The sequence below is a fragment of the Pristiophorus japonicus genome, unplaced genomic scaffold (genome assembly GCF_044704955.1).
Source record: "Pristiophorus japonicus isolate sPriJap1 unplaced genomic scaffold, sPriJap1.hap1 HAP1_SCAFFOLD_207, whole genome shotgun sequence".
Classification (NCBI taxonomy): Eukaryota; Metazoa; Chordata; class Chondrichthyes; family Pristiophoridae; genus Pristiophorus; species Pristiophorus japonicus.
Genome location: NW_027251767.1, coordinates 676,643 through 691,113, shown reverse-complemented (window position 1 = coordinate 691,113; position 14,471 = coordinate 676,643). Strand labels below are relative to the sequence as shown.

At 49.3% G+C, this 14,471-nt stretch overlaps 10 non-coding genes across 10 annotated transcripts; all 10 read right to left on the bottom strand.

Moving 5' to 3' along the window:
- Positions 1 to 950: 950 nt before the first annotated feature.
- Positions 951 to 1,023, bottom strand: trnam-cau (transfer RNA methionine (anticodon CAU)). Its single transcript has one exon. It is a non-coding gene; the product is annotated as a tRNA-Met (tRNA).
- A 1,198-nt stretch (positions 1,024 to 2,221) lies between these two features.
- Positions 2,222 to 2,294, bottom strand: trnam-cau (transfer RNA methionine (anticodon CAU)). The gene has a single exon. It is a non-coding gene; the product is annotated as a tRNA-Met (tRNA).
- A 2,534-nt stretch (positions 2,295 to 4,828) lies between these two features.
- trnam-cau (transfer RNA methionine (anticodon CAU)) lies at positions 4,829 to 4,901 on the bottom strand. The gene has a single exon. It is a non-coding gene; the product is annotated as a tRNA-Met (tRNA).
- A 1,198-nt stretch (positions 4,902 to 6,099) lies between these two features.
- trnam-cau (transfer RNA methionine (anticodon CAU)) lies at positions 6,100 to 6,172 on the bottom strand. The gene has a single exon. It is a non-coding gene; the product is annotated as a tRNA-Met (tRNA).
- Positions 6,173 to 7,370: 1,198 nt separating this feature from the next.
- trnam-cau (transfer RNA methionine (anticodon CAU)) lies at positions 7,371 to 7,443 on the bottom strand. The gene has a single exon. It is a non-coding gene; the product is annotated as a tRNA-Met (tRNA).
- A 1,198-nt stretch (positions 7,444 to 8,641) lies between these two features.
- Positions 8,642 to 8,714, bottom strand: trnam-cau (transfer RNA methionine (anticodon CAU)). The gene has a single exon. It is a non-coding gene; the product is annotated as a tRNA-Met (tRNA).
- Positions 8,715 to 9,912: 1,198 nt separating this feature from the next.
- Positions 9,913 to 9,985, bottom strand: trnam-cau (transfer RNA methionine (anticodon CAU)). Its single transcript has one exon. It is a non-coding gene; the product is annotated as a tRNA-Met (tRNA).
- Positions 9,986 to 11,215: 1,230 nt separating this feature from the next.
- trnam-cau (transfer RNA methionine (anticodon CAU)) lies at positions 11,216 to 11,288 on the bottom strand. Its single transcript has one exon. It is a non-coding gene; the product is annotated as a tRNA-Met (tRNA).
- Positions 11,289 to 12,518: 1,230 nt separating this feature from the next.
- Positions 12,519 to 12,591, bottom strand: trnam-cau (transfer RNA methionine (anticodon CAU)). The gene has a single exon. It is a non-coding gene; the product is annotated as a tRNA-Met (tRNA).
- Positions 12,592 to 13,789: 1,198 nt separating this feature from the next.
- Positions 13,790 to 13,862, bottom strand: trnam-cau (transfer RNA methionine (anticodon CAU)). Its single transcript has one exon. It is a non-coding gene; the product is annotated as a tRNA-Met (tRNA).
- Between the last annotated feature and the right edge of the window lie 609 nt (positions 13,863 to 14,471).

Below are 14,471 nucleotides of genomic sequence, written 5' to 3'. Positions count from 1 at the left end.
CCTCTGCCGCTTCCCTTCGATTGACAGGTGGGGAGCGGAGCAGTGCAGTAGAAAACAAAGCAAAGCAAAGTCGTCCTTAGGTGGTTGGTTGCACTCCGGCTTGAAGCAGTGAGCATTCTTTTGAAGTAAGTATGTGTGTGGTAAGTCGCAATTCGCTGAAGGCTGAGTTCTTAATATGAGCAGCAGTTTACAGCTGAACATGTTGCAGCTGAGGCACAGGACAGTGCCTTCACCGTTTTGCTTGAACACATCGCATGTATGTGTCAGCAGGGAGTGCCTTTGAGAAGCAATGCATGTAAAGAGCCAGCATTTTCTTTCAGGCAAAGCCTCAGGCAATTGCACTTTCTTTCAGGCAAAGCCTCAGGTAATAGAAGTCATTTGTCCATCAGTCAGACAGGGCTCTCGCCTGCTCCCTCACGCTCGTGGCGGCTACGACGTTGCGCTCAACTCGCTTCCCTTGCGCAGGCTGAGCTCTTCTCGGCGTCTTTCACCATATCCATGGCTTCCAGTCCTGCCCTTGCTCGCTTGCTATTGCTCAGTAACGTCGATTGGAGCAAAGCATTGAAAGTGTTCAGGGAGCAGGCCAAACCTGAAGCAAGAGATTTCTTCTGGTCGAGGAATAGCGAGGAGGCAAGTGATAAGGGGCTAGTCAGATGAAAACTGGGAGCTAATGCCACACATAAATGGGGAATTAGCTCAAATGGTAGAGCACTTGCTTTGCATGTGAGAATTAGCGGGATCAATACCTGCATTCACCACTCTTCTTTTGGCTCGGGTAATTGTTCAGAAACAAGAGTTGTGTCAGGTGTGGTGTGAGCCCATCTGCTTCTGAAGGTCACCGCAGGCTGAGGGACATCAAATCGTTTGATGTGCTATCGCAGCAAAACTTCCTGCTTTTTGCATGAATGCAGCTGAAATGAAAGAAGGAAAAAAGTCTATGCAAGTATTAATGTCTTCTCTGAGGATTGAACTCAGGACCTTCAGATTATGAGACTGACGCGCTGCCTACTGCGCTAAGAAGGCACTTGCCTGGTTAATAACTGAAGAGTGTGACCAACTATGTTCGCTTACGTGGCATTCAAAGCCAGAATGCAAAGATTGCCAAAATGCTCGAGCCAGGTAGGAGCCGAACATGCAATCTTCTAATCCGTAGTCAGATGCGTTATCCATTGCGCCGCTGGCCCAGGCTGTGAAAAATAGCTGCGACATCAGCAAGTACACAGGACGAGCAGCATTAAAAGGCATGCGGCAGACAATCAGCAAAGATAGGCACCTCTGCCGCTTCCCTTCGATTGACAGGTGGGGAGCGGAGCAGTGCAGTAGAAAACAAAGCAAAGCAAAGTCGTCCTTAGGTGGTTGGTTGCACTCCGGCTTGAAGCAGTGAGCATTCTTTTGAAGTAAGTATGTGTGTGGTAAGTCACAATTCGCTGAAGGCAGAGTTCTTAATATGATGAGCAGTTTACAGCTGAACATGTTGCAGCTGAGGCACAGGACAGTGCCTTCACCGTTTTGCTTGAACACTTGCATGTGTGTGTCAGCAGGGAGTGCCTTTGAGCAGCAATGCATGTAAAGAGCCAGCATTTTCTTTCAGGCAAAGCCTCAGGCAATTGCACTTTCTTTCAGGCAAAGCCTCAGGCAATAGAAGTCATTTGTCCATCAGTCAGACAGGGCTCTCGCCTGCTCCCTCACGCTCGTGGCGGCTGCGACGTTGCGCTCAACTCGCTTCCCTTGCGCAGGCTCGAGCTCTTCTCGGCGTCTTTCACCATATCCATGGCTTCCAGTCCTGCCCTTGCTCGCCTGCTATTGCTCAGTAACGTCGATCGGAGCAAAGCATTGAAAGTGTTCAGGGAGCAGGCCAACCTGAAGCAAGAGATTTCTGCTGGTCGTGGAACAGCGAGGAGGCAAGTGATAAGGGGCTAGTCAGATGCAAACTGGGAGCAAATGCCAGACATCAATGGGGAATTAGCTCAAATGGTAGAGCGCTTGCTTTGCATGTGAGAGTTAGCGGGATCAATACCTGCATTCACCACTATTCTTTTGGCTCGGGTAATTGTTCAGAAACAAGAGTTGTGTCAGGTGTGGTGTGAGCCCATCTGCTTCTGAAGGTCACCGCAGGCTGAGGGACATCAAATCCTTTGATGTGCTTTCGCAGCAAAACTTCCTGATTTTTGCATGAATGCAGCTGAAATGAAAGAAGGAGAAAAGTCTATGCAAGTATTAATGCCTTCTCTGAGGATTGAACTCAGGACCTTCAGATTATGAGACTGACGCGCTGCCTACTGCGCTAAGAAGGCACTTGCCTGGTTAGTAACTGAAGAGTGTGACCAACTATGTTCGCTTACGTGGCATTCAAAGCCAGAATGCAAAGATTGCCAAAATGCTCGAGCCAGGTAGGAGCCGAACATGCAATCTTCTAATCCGTAGTCAGATGCGTTATCCATTGCGCCGCTGGTCCAGGCTGTGAAAAATAGCTGCGACATCAGCAAGTGCACAGGACGAGCAGCATTAAAAGGCATGCGGCAGACAATCACCAAAGATAGGCACCTCTGCCGCTTCCCTTCGATTGACAGGTGGGGAGTGGAGCAGTGCAGTAGAAAACAAAGCAAAGCAAAGTCGTCCTTAGGTGGTTGGTTGCACTCCGGCTTGAAGCAGTGAGCATTCTTTTGAAGTAAGTATGTGTGTGGTAAGTCGCAATTCGCTGAAGGCAGAGTTCTAAATATGATGAGCAGTTTACAGCTGAACATGTTGCAGCTGAGGCATAGGACAGTGCCTTCACCGTTTTGCTTGAACACTTGCATGTGTGTGTCAGCAGGGAGTGCCTTTGAGAAGCAATGCATGTAAAGAGCCAGCATTTTCTTTCAGGCAAAGCCTCAGGCAATTGCACTTTCTTTCAGGCAAAGCCTCAGGCAATTGCACTTTCTTTCAGGCAAAGCCTCAGGCAATAGAAGTCATTTGTCCATCAGTCAGACAGGGCTCTCGCCTGCTCCCTCACGCTCGTGGCGGCTGCGACGTTGCGCTCAACTCGCTTCCCTTGCGCAGGCTCGAGCTCTTCTCGGCGTCTTTCACCATATCCATGGCTTCCAGTCCTGCCCTTGCTCGCCTGCTATTGCTCAGTAACGTCGATTGGAGCAAAGCATTGAAAGTGTTCAGGGAGCAGGCCAAACCTGAAGCAAGAGATTTCTTCTGGTCGAGGAATAGCGAGGAGGCAAGTGATAAGGGGCTAGTCAGATGAAAACTGGGAGCTAATGCCACACATAAATGGGGAATTAGCTCAAATGGTAGAGCACTTGCTTTGCATGTGAGAGTTAGCGGGATCAATACCTGCATTCACCACTCTTCTTTTGGCTCGGGTAATTGTTCAGAAACAAGAGTTGTGTCAGGTGTGGTGTGAGCCCATCTGCTTCTGAAGGTCACCGCAGGCTGAGGGACATCAAATCCTTTGATGTGCTATCGCAGCAAAACTTCCTGCTTTTTGCATGAATGCAGCTGAAATGAAAGAAGGAAAAAAGTCTATGCAAGTATTAATGTCTTCTCTGCGGATTGAACTCATGACCTTCAGATTATGAGACTGACGCGCTGCCTACTGCGCTAAGAAGGCACTTGCCTGGTTAGTAACTGAAGAGTGTGACCAACTATGTTCGCTTACGTGGCATTCAAAGCCAGAATGCAAAGATTGCCACAATGCTCGAGCCAGGCAGGAGCCGAACATGCAATCTTCTAATCCGTAGTCAGATGCGTGATCCATTGCGCCGCTGGCCCAGGCTGTGAAAAATAGCTGCGACATCAGCAAGTACACAGGACGAGCAGCATTAAAAGGCATGCGGCAGACAATCAGCAAAGATAGGCACCTCTGCCGCTTCCCTTCGATTGACAGGTGGGGAGCGGAGCAGTGCAGTAGAAAACAAAGCAAAGCAAAGTCGTCCTTAGGTGGTTGGTTGCACTCCGGCTTGAAGCAGTGAGCATTCTTTTGAAGTAAGTATGTGTGTGGTAAGTCACAATTCGCTGAAGGCAGAGTTCTTAATATGATGAGCAGTTTACAGCTGAACATGTTGCAGCTGAGGCACAGGACAGTGCCTTCACCGTTTTGCTTGAACACTTGCATGTGTGTGTCAGCAGGGAGTGCCTTTGAGCAGCAATGCATGTAAAGAGCCAGCATTTTCTTTCAGGCAAAGCCTCAGGCAATTGCACTTTCTTTCAGGCAAAGCCTCAGGCAATTGCACTTTCTTTCAGGCAAAGCCTCAGGCAATAGAAGTCATTTGTCCATCAGTCAGACAGGGCTCTCGCCTGCTCCCTCACGCTCGTGGCGGCTGCGACGTTGCGCTCAACTCGCTTCCCTTGCGCAGGCTCGAGCTCTTCTCGGCGTCTTTCACCATATCCATGGCTTCCAGTCCTGCCCTTGCTCGCCTGCTATTGCTCAGTAACGTCGATCGGAGCAAAGCATTGAAAGTGTTCAGGGAGCAGGCCAACCTGAAGCAAGAGATTTCTGCTGGTCGTGGAACAGCGAGGAGGCAAGTGATAAGGGGCTAGTCAGATGCAAACTGGGAGCAAATGCCAGACATCAATGGGGAATTAGCTCAAATGGTAGAGCGCTTGCTTTGCATGTGAGAGTTAGCGGGATCAATACCTGCATTCACCACTATTCTTTTGGCTCGGGTAATTGTTCAGAAACAAGAGTTGTGTCAGGTGTGGTGTGAGCCCATCTGCTTCTGAAGGTCACCGCAGGCTGAGGGACATCAAATCCTTTGATGTGCTTTCGCAGCAAAACTTCCTGATTTTTGCATGAATGCAGCTGAAATGAAAGAAGGAGAAAAGTCTATGCAAGTATTAATGCCTTCTCTGAGGATTGAACTCAGGACCTTCAGATTATGAGACTGACGCGCTGCCTACTGCGCTAAGAAGGCACTTGCCTGGTTAGTAACTGAAGAGTGTGACCAACTATGTTCGCTTACGTGGCATTCAAAGCCAGAATGCAAAGATTGCCAAAATGCTCGAGCCAGGTAGGAGCCGAACATGCAATCTTCTAATCCGTAGTCAGATGCGTTATCCAATGCGCCGCAGGCCCAGGCTGTGAAAAATAGCTGCGACATCAGCAAGTACACAGGACGAGCAGCATTAAAAGGCATGCGGCAGACAATCAGCAAAGATAGGCACCTCTGCCGCTTCCCTTCGATTGACAGGTGGGGAGCGGAGCAGTGCAGTAGAAAACAAAGCAAAGCAAAGTCGTCCTTAGGTGGTTGGTTGCACTCCGGCTTGAAGCAGTGAGCATTCTTTTGAAGTAAGTATGTGTGTGGTAAGTCACAATTCGCTGAAGGCAGAGTTCTTAATATGATGAGCAGTTTACAGCTGAACATGTTGCAGCTGAGGCACAGGACAGTGCCTTCACCGTTTTGCTTGAACACTTGCATGTGTGTGTCAGCAGGGAGTGCCTTTGAGCAGCAATGCATGTAAAGAGCCAGCATTTTCTATCAGGCAAAGCCTCAGGCAATTGCACTTTCTTTCAGGCAAAGCCTCAGGCAATAGAAGTCATTTGTCCATCAGTCAGACAGGGCTCTCGCCTGCTCCCTCACGCTCGTGGCGGCTGCGACGTTGCGCTCAACTCGCTTCCCTTGCGCAGGCTCGAGCTCTTCTCGGCGTCTTTCACCATATCCATGGCTTCCAGTCCTGCCCTTGCTCGCCTGCTATTGCTCAGTAACGTCGATCGGAGCAAAGCATTGAAAGTGTTCAGGGAGCAGGCCAACCTGAAGCAAGAGATTTCTGCTGGTCGTGGAACAGCGAGGAGGCAAGTGATAAGGGGCTAGTCAGATGCAAACTGGGAGCTAATGCCAGACATAAATGGGGAATTAGTTCAAATGGTGGAGCGCTTGCTTTGCATGTGAAAGTTAGCGGGATCAATACCTGCATTCACCACTATTCTTTTGGCTCGGGTAATTGTTCAGAAACAAGAGTTGTGTCAGGTGTGGTGTGAGCCCATCTGCTTCTGAAGGTCACCGCAGGCTGAGGGACATCAAATCCTTTGATGTGCTATCGCAGCAAAACTTCCTGATTTTTGCATGAATGCAGCTGAAATGAAAGAAGGAAAAAAGTCTATGCAAGTATTAATGCCTTCTCTGAGGATTAAACTCAGGACCTTCAGATTATGAGACTGACGCGCTGCCTACTGCGCTAAGAAGGCACTTGCCTGGTTAGTAACTGAAGAGTGTGACCAACTATGTTCGCTTTCGTGGCATTCAAAGCCAGAATGCAAAGATTGCCATAATGCTCGAGCCAGGCAGGAGCCGAACATGCAATCTTCTAATCCGTAGTCAGATGCGTGATCCATTGCGCCGCTGGCCCAGGCTGTGAAAAATAGCTGCGACATCAGCAAGTACACAGGACGAGCAGCATTAAAAGGCATGCGGCAGACAATCAGCAAAGATAGGCACCTCTGCCGCTTCCCTTCGATTGACAGGTAGGGAGCGGAGCAGTGCAGTAGAAAACAAAGCAAAGCAAAGTCGTCCTTAGGTGGTTGGTTGCACTCCGGCTTGAAGCAGTGAGCATTCTTTTGAAGTAAGTATGTGTGTGGTAAGTCGCAATTCGCTGAAGGCAGAGTTCTTAATATGATGAGCAGTTTACAGCTGAACATGTTGCAGCTGAGGCACAGGACAGTGCCTTCACCGTTTTGCTTGAACACTTGCATGTGTGTGTCAGCAGGGAGTGCCTTTGAGCAGCAATGCATGTAAAGAGCCAGCATTTTCTATCAGGCAAAGCCTCAGGCAATTGCACTTTCTTTCAGGCAAAGCCTCAGGCAATAGAAGTCATTTGTCCATCAGTCAGACAGGGCTCTCGCCTGCTCCCTCACGCTCGTGGCGGCTGCGACGTTGCGCTCAACTCGCTTCCCTTGCGCAGGCTCGAGCTCTTCTCGGCGTCTTTCACCATATCCATGGCTTCCAGTCCTGCCCTTGCTCGCCTGCTATTGCTCAGTAACGTCGATCGGAGCAAAGCATTGAAAGTGTTCAGGGAGCAGGCCAACCTGAAGCAAGAGATTTCTGCTGGTCGTGGAACAGCGAGGAGGCAAGTGATAAGGGGCTAGTCAGATGCAAACTGGGAGCTAATGCCAGACATAAATGGGGAATTAGTTCAAATGGTGGAGCGCTTGCTTTGCATGTGAGAGTTAGCGGGATCAATACCTGCATTCACCACTATTCTTTTGGCTCGGGTAATTGTTCAGAAACAAGAGTTGTGTCAGGTGTGGTGTGAGCCCATCTGCTTCTGAAGGTCACCGCAGGCTGAGGGACATCAAATCCTTTGATGTGCTATCGCAGCAAAACTTCCTGATTTTTGCATGAATGCAGCTGAAATGAAAGAAGGAAAAAAGTCTATGCAAGTATTAATGCCTTCTCTGAGGATTAAACTCAGGACCTTCAGATTATGAGACTGACGCGCTGCCTACTGCGCTAAGAAGGCACTTGCCTGGTTAGTAACTGAAGAGTGTGACCAACTATGTTCGCTTACGTGGCATTCAAAGCCAGAATGCAAAGATTGCCATAATGCTCGAGCCAGGCAGGAGCCGAACATGCAATCTTCTAATCCGTAGTCAGATGCGTTATCCATTGCGCCGCTGGCCCAGGCTGTGAAAAATAGCTGCGACATCAGCAAGTACACAGGACGAGCAGCATTAAAAGGCATGCGGCAGACAATCAGCAAAGATAGGCACCTCTGCCGCTTCCCTTCGATTGACAGGTGGGGAGCGGAGCAGTGCAGTAGAAAACAAAGCAAAGCAAAGTCGTCCTTAGGTGGTTGGTTGCACTCCGGCTTGAAGCAGTGAGCATTCTTTTGAAGTAAGTATGTGTGTGGTAAGTCGCAATTCGCTGAAGGCAGAGTTCTTAATATGATGAGCAGTTTACAGCTGAACATGTTGCAGCTGAGGCACAGGACAGTGCCTTCACCGTTTTGCTTGAACACTTGCATGTGTGTGTCAGCAGGGAGTGCCTTTGAGCAGCAATGCATGTAAAGAGCCAGCATTTTCTATCAGGCAAAGCCTCAGGCAATTGCACTTTCTTTCAGGCAAAGCCTCAGGCAATAGAAGTCATTTGTCCATCAGTCAGACAGGGCTCTCGCCTGCTCCCTCACGCTCGTGGCGGCTGCGACGTTGCGCTCAACTCGCTTCCCTTGCGCAGGCTCGAGCTCTTCTCGGCGTCTTTCACCATATCCATGGCTTCCAGTCCTGCCCTTGCTCGCCTGCTATTGCTCAGTAACGTCGATTGGAGCAAAGCATTGAAAGTGTTCAGGGAGCAGGCCAACCTGAAGCAAGAGATTTCTGCTGGTCGTGGAACAGCGAGGAGGCAAGTGATAAGGGGCTAGTCAGATGCAAACTGGGAGCTAATGCCAGACATCAATGGGGAATTAGCTCAAATGGTGGAGCGCTTGCTTTGCATGTGAGAGTTAGCGGGATCAATACCTGCATTCGCCACTATTCTTTTGGCTCGGGTAATTGTTCAGAAACAAGAGTTGTGTCAGGTGTGGTGTGAGCCCATCTGCTTCTGAAGGTCACCGCAGGCTGAGGGACATCAAATCCTTTGATGTGCTATCGCAGCAAAACTTCCTGATTTTTGCATGAATGCAGCTGAAATGAAAGAAGGAAAAAAGTCTATGCAAGTATTAATGCCTTCTCTGAGGATTGAACTCAGGACCTTCAGATTATGAGACTGACGCGCTGCCTACTGCGCTAAGAAGGCACTTGCCTGGTTAGTAACTGAAGAGTGTGACCAACTATGTTCGCTTACGTGGCATTCAAAGCCAGAATGCAAAGATTGCCAAAATGCTCGAGCCAGGTAGGAGCCGAACATGCAATCTTCTAATCCGTAGTCAGATGCGTGATCCATTGCGCCGCTGGCCCAGGCTGTGAAAAATAGCTGCGACATCAGCAAGTACACAGGACGAGCAGCATTAAAAGGCATGCGGCAGACAATCAGCAAAGATAGGCACCTCTGCCGCTTCCCTTCGATTGACAGGTGGGGAGCGGAGCAGTGCAGTAGAAAACAAAGCAAAGCAAAGTCGTCCTTAGGTGGTTGGTTGCACTCCGGCTTGAAGCAGTGAGCATTCTTTTGAAGTAAGTATGTGTGTGGTAAGTCGCAATTCGCTGAAGGCAGAGTTCTTAATATGATGAGCAGTTTACAGCTGAACATGTTGCAGCTGAGGCACAGGACAGTGCCTTCACCGTTTTGCTTGAACACTTGCATGTGTGTGTCAGCAGGGAGTGCCTTTGAGCAGCAATGCATGTAAAGAGCCAGCATTTTCTATCAGGCAAAGCCTCAGGCAATTGCACTTTCTTTCAGGCAAAGCCTCAGGCAATAGAAGTCATTTGTCCATCAGTCAGACAGGGCTCTCGCCTGCTCCCTCACGCTCGTGGCGGCTGCGACGTTGCGCTCAACTCGCTTCCCTTGCGCAGGCTCGAGCTCTTCTCGGCGTCTTTCACCATATCCATGGCTTCCAGTCCTGCCCTTGCTCGCCTGCTATTGCTCAGTAACGTCGATTGGAGCAAAGCATTGAAAGTGTTCAGGGAGCAGGCCAACCTGAAGCAAGAGATTTCTGCTGGTCGTGGAACAGCGAGGAGGCAAGTGATAAGGGGCTAGTCAGATGCAAACTGGGAGCTAATGCCAGACATCAATGGGGAATTAGCTCAAATGGTAGAGCGCTTGCTTTGCATGTGAGAGTTAGTGGGATCAATACCTGCATTCACCACTATTCTTTTGGCTCGGGTAATTGTTCAGAAACAAGAGTTGTGTCAGGTGTGGTGTGAGCCCATCTGCTTCTGAAGGTCACCGCAGGCTGAGGGACATCAAATCCTTTGATGTGCTATCGCAGCAAAACTTCCTGATTTTTGCATGAATGCAGCTGAAATGAAAGAAGGAAAAAAGTCTATGCAAGTATTAATGCCTTCTCTGAGGATTGAACTCAGGACCTTCAGATTATGAGACTGACGCGCTGCCTACTGCGCTAAGAAGGCACTTGCCTGGTTAGTAACTGAAGAGTGTGACCAACTATGTTCGCTTACGTGGCATTCAAAGCCAGAATGCAAAGATTGCCAAAATGCTCGAGCCAGGTAGGAGCCGAACATGCAATCTTCTAATCCGTAGTCAGATGCGTGATCCATTGCGCCGCTGGCCCAGGCTGTGAAAAATAGCTGCGACATCAGCAAGTACACAGGACGAGCAGCATTAAAAGGCATGCGGCAGACAATCAGCAAAGATAGGCACCTCTGCCGCTTCCCTTCGATTGACAGGTGGGGAGCGGAGCAGTGCAGTAGAAAACAAAGCAAAGCAAAGTCGTCCTTAGGTGGTTGGTTGCACTCCGGCTTGAAGCAGTGAGAATTCTTTTGAAGTAAGTATGTGTGTGGTAAGTCGCAATTCGCTGAAGGCAGAGTTCTTAATTTGATGAGCAGTTTACAGCTGAACATGTTGCAGCTGAGGCACAGGACAGTGCATTCACCGTTTTGCTTGAACACTTGCATGTGTGTGTCAGCAGGGAGTGCCTTTGAGAAGCAATGCATGTAAAGAGCCAGCAATTTCTTTCAGGCAAAGCCTCAGGCAATTGCACTTTCTTTCAGGCAAAGCCTCAGGCATTTGCACTTTCTTTCAGGCAAAGCCTCAGGCAATAGAAGTCATTTGTCCATCAGTCAGACAGGGCTCTCGCCTGCTCCCTCACGCTCGTGGCGGCTGCGACGTTGATCTCAACTCGCTTCCCTTGCGCAGGCTCGAGCTCTTCTCGGCGTCTTTCACCATATCCATGGCTTCCAGTCCTGCCCTTGCTCGCTTGCTATTGCTCAGTAACGTCGATTGGAGCAAAGCATTGAAAGTGTTCAGGGAGCAGGCCAACCTGAAGCAAGAGATTTCTTCTGGTCGAGGAATAGCGAGGAGGCAAGTGATAAGGGGCTAGTCAGATGCAAACTGGGAGCTAATGCCAGACATAAATGGGGAATTAGCTCAAATGGTAGAGCGCTTGCTTTGCATGTGAGAGTTAGCGGGATCAATACCTGCATTCACCACTATTCTTTTGGCTCGGGTAGTTGTTCAGAAACAAGAGTTGTGTCAGGTGTGGTGTGAGCCCATCTGCTTCTGAAGGTCACCGCAGGCTGAGGGACATCAAATCCTTTGATGTGCTATCGCAGCAAAACTTCCTGATTTTTGCATGAATGCAGCTGAAATGAAAGAAGGAGAAAAGTCTATGCAAGTATTAATGCCTTCTCTGAGGATTGAACTCAGGACCTTCAGATTATGAGACTGACACGCTGCCTACTGCGCTAAGAAGGCACTTGCCTGGTTAGTAACTGAAGAGTGTGACCAACTATGTTCGCTTACGTGGCATTCAAAGCCAGAATGCAAAGATTGCCAAAATGCTCGAGCCAGGTAGGAGCCGAACATGCAATCTTCTAATCCGTAGTCAGATGCGTGATCCATTGCGCCGCTGGCCCAGGCTGTGAAAAATAGCTGCGACATCAGCAAGTACACAGGACGAGCAGCATTAAAAGGCATGCGGCAGACAATCAGCAAAGATAGGCACCTCTGCCGCTTCCCTTCGATTGACAGGTGGGGAGCGGAGCAGTGCAGTAGAAAACAAAGCAAAGCAAAGTCGTCCTTAGGTGGTTGGTTGCACTCCGGCTTGAAGCAGTGAGAATTCTTTTGAAGTAAGTATGTGTGTGGTAAGTCGCAATTCGCTGAAGGCAGAGTTCTTAATTTGATGAGCAGTTTACAGCTGAACATGTTGCAGCTGAGGCACAGGACAGTGCATTCACCGTTTTGCTTGAACACTTGCATGTGTGTGTCAGCAGGGAGTGCCTTTGAGAAGCAATGCATGTAAAGAGCCAGCAATTTCTTTCAGGCAAAGCCTCAGGCAATTGCACTTTCTTTCAGGCAAAGCCTCAGGCATTTGCACTTTCTTTCAGGCAAAGCCTCAGGCAATAGAAGTCATTTGTCCATCAGTCAGACAGGGCTCTCGCCTGCTCCCTCACGCTCGTGGCGGCTGCGACGTTGATCTCAACTCGCTTCCCTTGCGCAGGCTCGAGCTCTTCTCGGCGTCTTTCACCATATCCATGGCTTCCAGTCCTGCCCTTGCTCGCTTGCTATTGCTCAGTAACGTCGATTGGAGCAAAGCATTGAAAGTGCTCAGGGAGCAGGCCAACCTGAAGCAAGAGATTTCTTCTGGTCGAGGAATAGCGAGGAGGCAAGTGATAAGGGGCTAGTCAGATGCAAACTGGGAGCTAATGCCAGACATAAATGGGGAATTAGCTCAAATGGTAGAGCGCTTGCTTTGCATGTGAGAGTTAGCGGGATCAATACCTGCATTCACCACTATTCTTTTGGCTCGGGTAATTGTTCAGAAACAAGAGTTGTGTCAGGTGTGGTGTGAGCCCATCTGCTTCTGAAGGTCACCGCAGGCTGAGGGACATCAAATCCTTTGATGTGCTATCGCAGCAAAACTTCCTGATTTTTGCATGAATGCAGCTGAAATGAAAGAAGGAAAAAAGTCTATGCAAGTATTAATGCCTTCTCTGAGGAGTGAACTCAGGACCTTCAGATTATGAGACTGACGCGCTGCCTACTGCGCTAAGAAGGCACTTGCCTGGTTAGTAACTGAAGAGTGTGACCAACTATGTTCGCTTACGTGGCATTCAAAGCCAGAATGCAAAGATTGCCAAAATGCTCGAGCCAGGTAGGAGCCGAACATGCAATCTTCTAATCCGTAGTCAGATGCGTTATCCATTGCGCCGCTGGCCCAGGCTGTGAAAAATAGCTGCGACATCAGCAAGTACACAGGACGAGCAGCATTAAAAGGCATGCGGCAGACAATCAGCAAAGATAGGCACCTCTGCCGCTTCCCTTCGATTGACAGGTGGGGAGCGGAGCAGTGCAGTAGAAAACAAAGCAAAGCAAAGTCGTCCTTAGGTGGTTGGTTGCACTCCGGCTTGAAGCAGTGAGCATTCTTTTGAAGTAAGTATGTGTGTGGTAAGTCACAATTCGCTGAAGGCAGAGTTCTTAATATGATGAGCAGTTTACAGCTGAACATGTTGCAGCTGAGGCACAGGACAGTGCCTTCACCGTTTTGCTTGAACACTTGCATGTGTGTGTCAGCAGGGAGTGCCTTTGAGCAGCAATGCATGTAAAGAGCCAGCATTTTCTATCAGGCAAAGCCTCAGGCAATTGCACTTTCTTTCAGGCAAAGCCTCAGGCAATAGAAGTCATTTGTCCATCAGTCAGACAGGGCTCTCGCCTGCTCCCTCACGCTCGTGGCGGCTGCGACGTTGCGCTCAACTCGCTTCCCTTGCGCAGGCTCGAGCTCTTCTCGGCGTCTTTCACCATATCCATGGCTTCCAGTCCTGCCCTTGCTCGCCTGCTATTGCTCAGTAACGTCGATCGGAGCAAAGCATTGAAAGTGTTCAGGGAGCAGGCCAACCTGAAGCAAGAGATTTCTGCTGGTCGTGGAACAGCGAGGAGGCAAGTGATAAGGGGCTAGTCAGATGCAAACTGGGAGCTAATGCCAGACATCAATGGGGAATTAGCTCAAATGGTGGAGCGCTTGCTTTGCATGTGAGAGTTAGCGGGATCAATACCTGCATTAGCCACTATTCTTTTGGCTCGGGTAATTGTTCAGAAACAAGAGTTGTGTCAGGTGTGGTGTGAGCCCATCTGCTTCTGAAGGTCACCGCAGGCTGAGGGACATCAAATCCTTTGATGTGCTATCGCAGCAAAACTTCCTGATTTTTGCATGAATGCAGCTGAAATGAAAGAAGGAAAAAAGTCTATGCAAGTATTAATGCCTTCTCTGAGGATTGAACTCAAGACCTTCAGATTATGAGACTGACGCGCTGCCTACTGCGCTAAGAAGGCACTTGCCTGGTTAGTAACTGAAGAGTGTGACCAACTATGTTCGCTTACGTGGCATTCAAAGCCAGAATGCAAAGATTGCCAAAATGCTCGAGCCAGGTAGGAGCCGAACATGCAATCTTCTAATCCGTAGTCAGATGCGTGATCCATTGCGCCGCTGGCCCAGGCTGTGAAAAATAGCTGCGACATCAGCAAGTACACAGGACGAGCAGCATTAAAAGGCATGCGGCAGACAATCAGCAAAGATAGGCACCTCTGCCGCTTCCCTTCGATTGACAGGTGGGGAGCGGAGCAGTGCAGTAGAAAACAAAGCAAAGCAAAGTCGTCCTTAGGTGGTTGGTTGCACTCCGGCTTGAAGCAGTGAGCATTCTTTTGAAGTAAGTATGTGTGTGGTAAGTCACAATTCGCTGAAGGCAGAGTTCTTAATATGATGAGCAGTTTACAGCTGAACATGTTGCAGCTGAGGCACAGGACAGTGCCTTCACCGTTTTGCTTGAACACTTGCATGTGTGTGTCAGCAGGGAGTGCCTTTGAGCAGCAATGCATGTAAAGAGCCAGCATTTTCTTTCAGGCAAAGCCTCAGGCAATTGCACTTTCTTTCAGGCAAAGCCT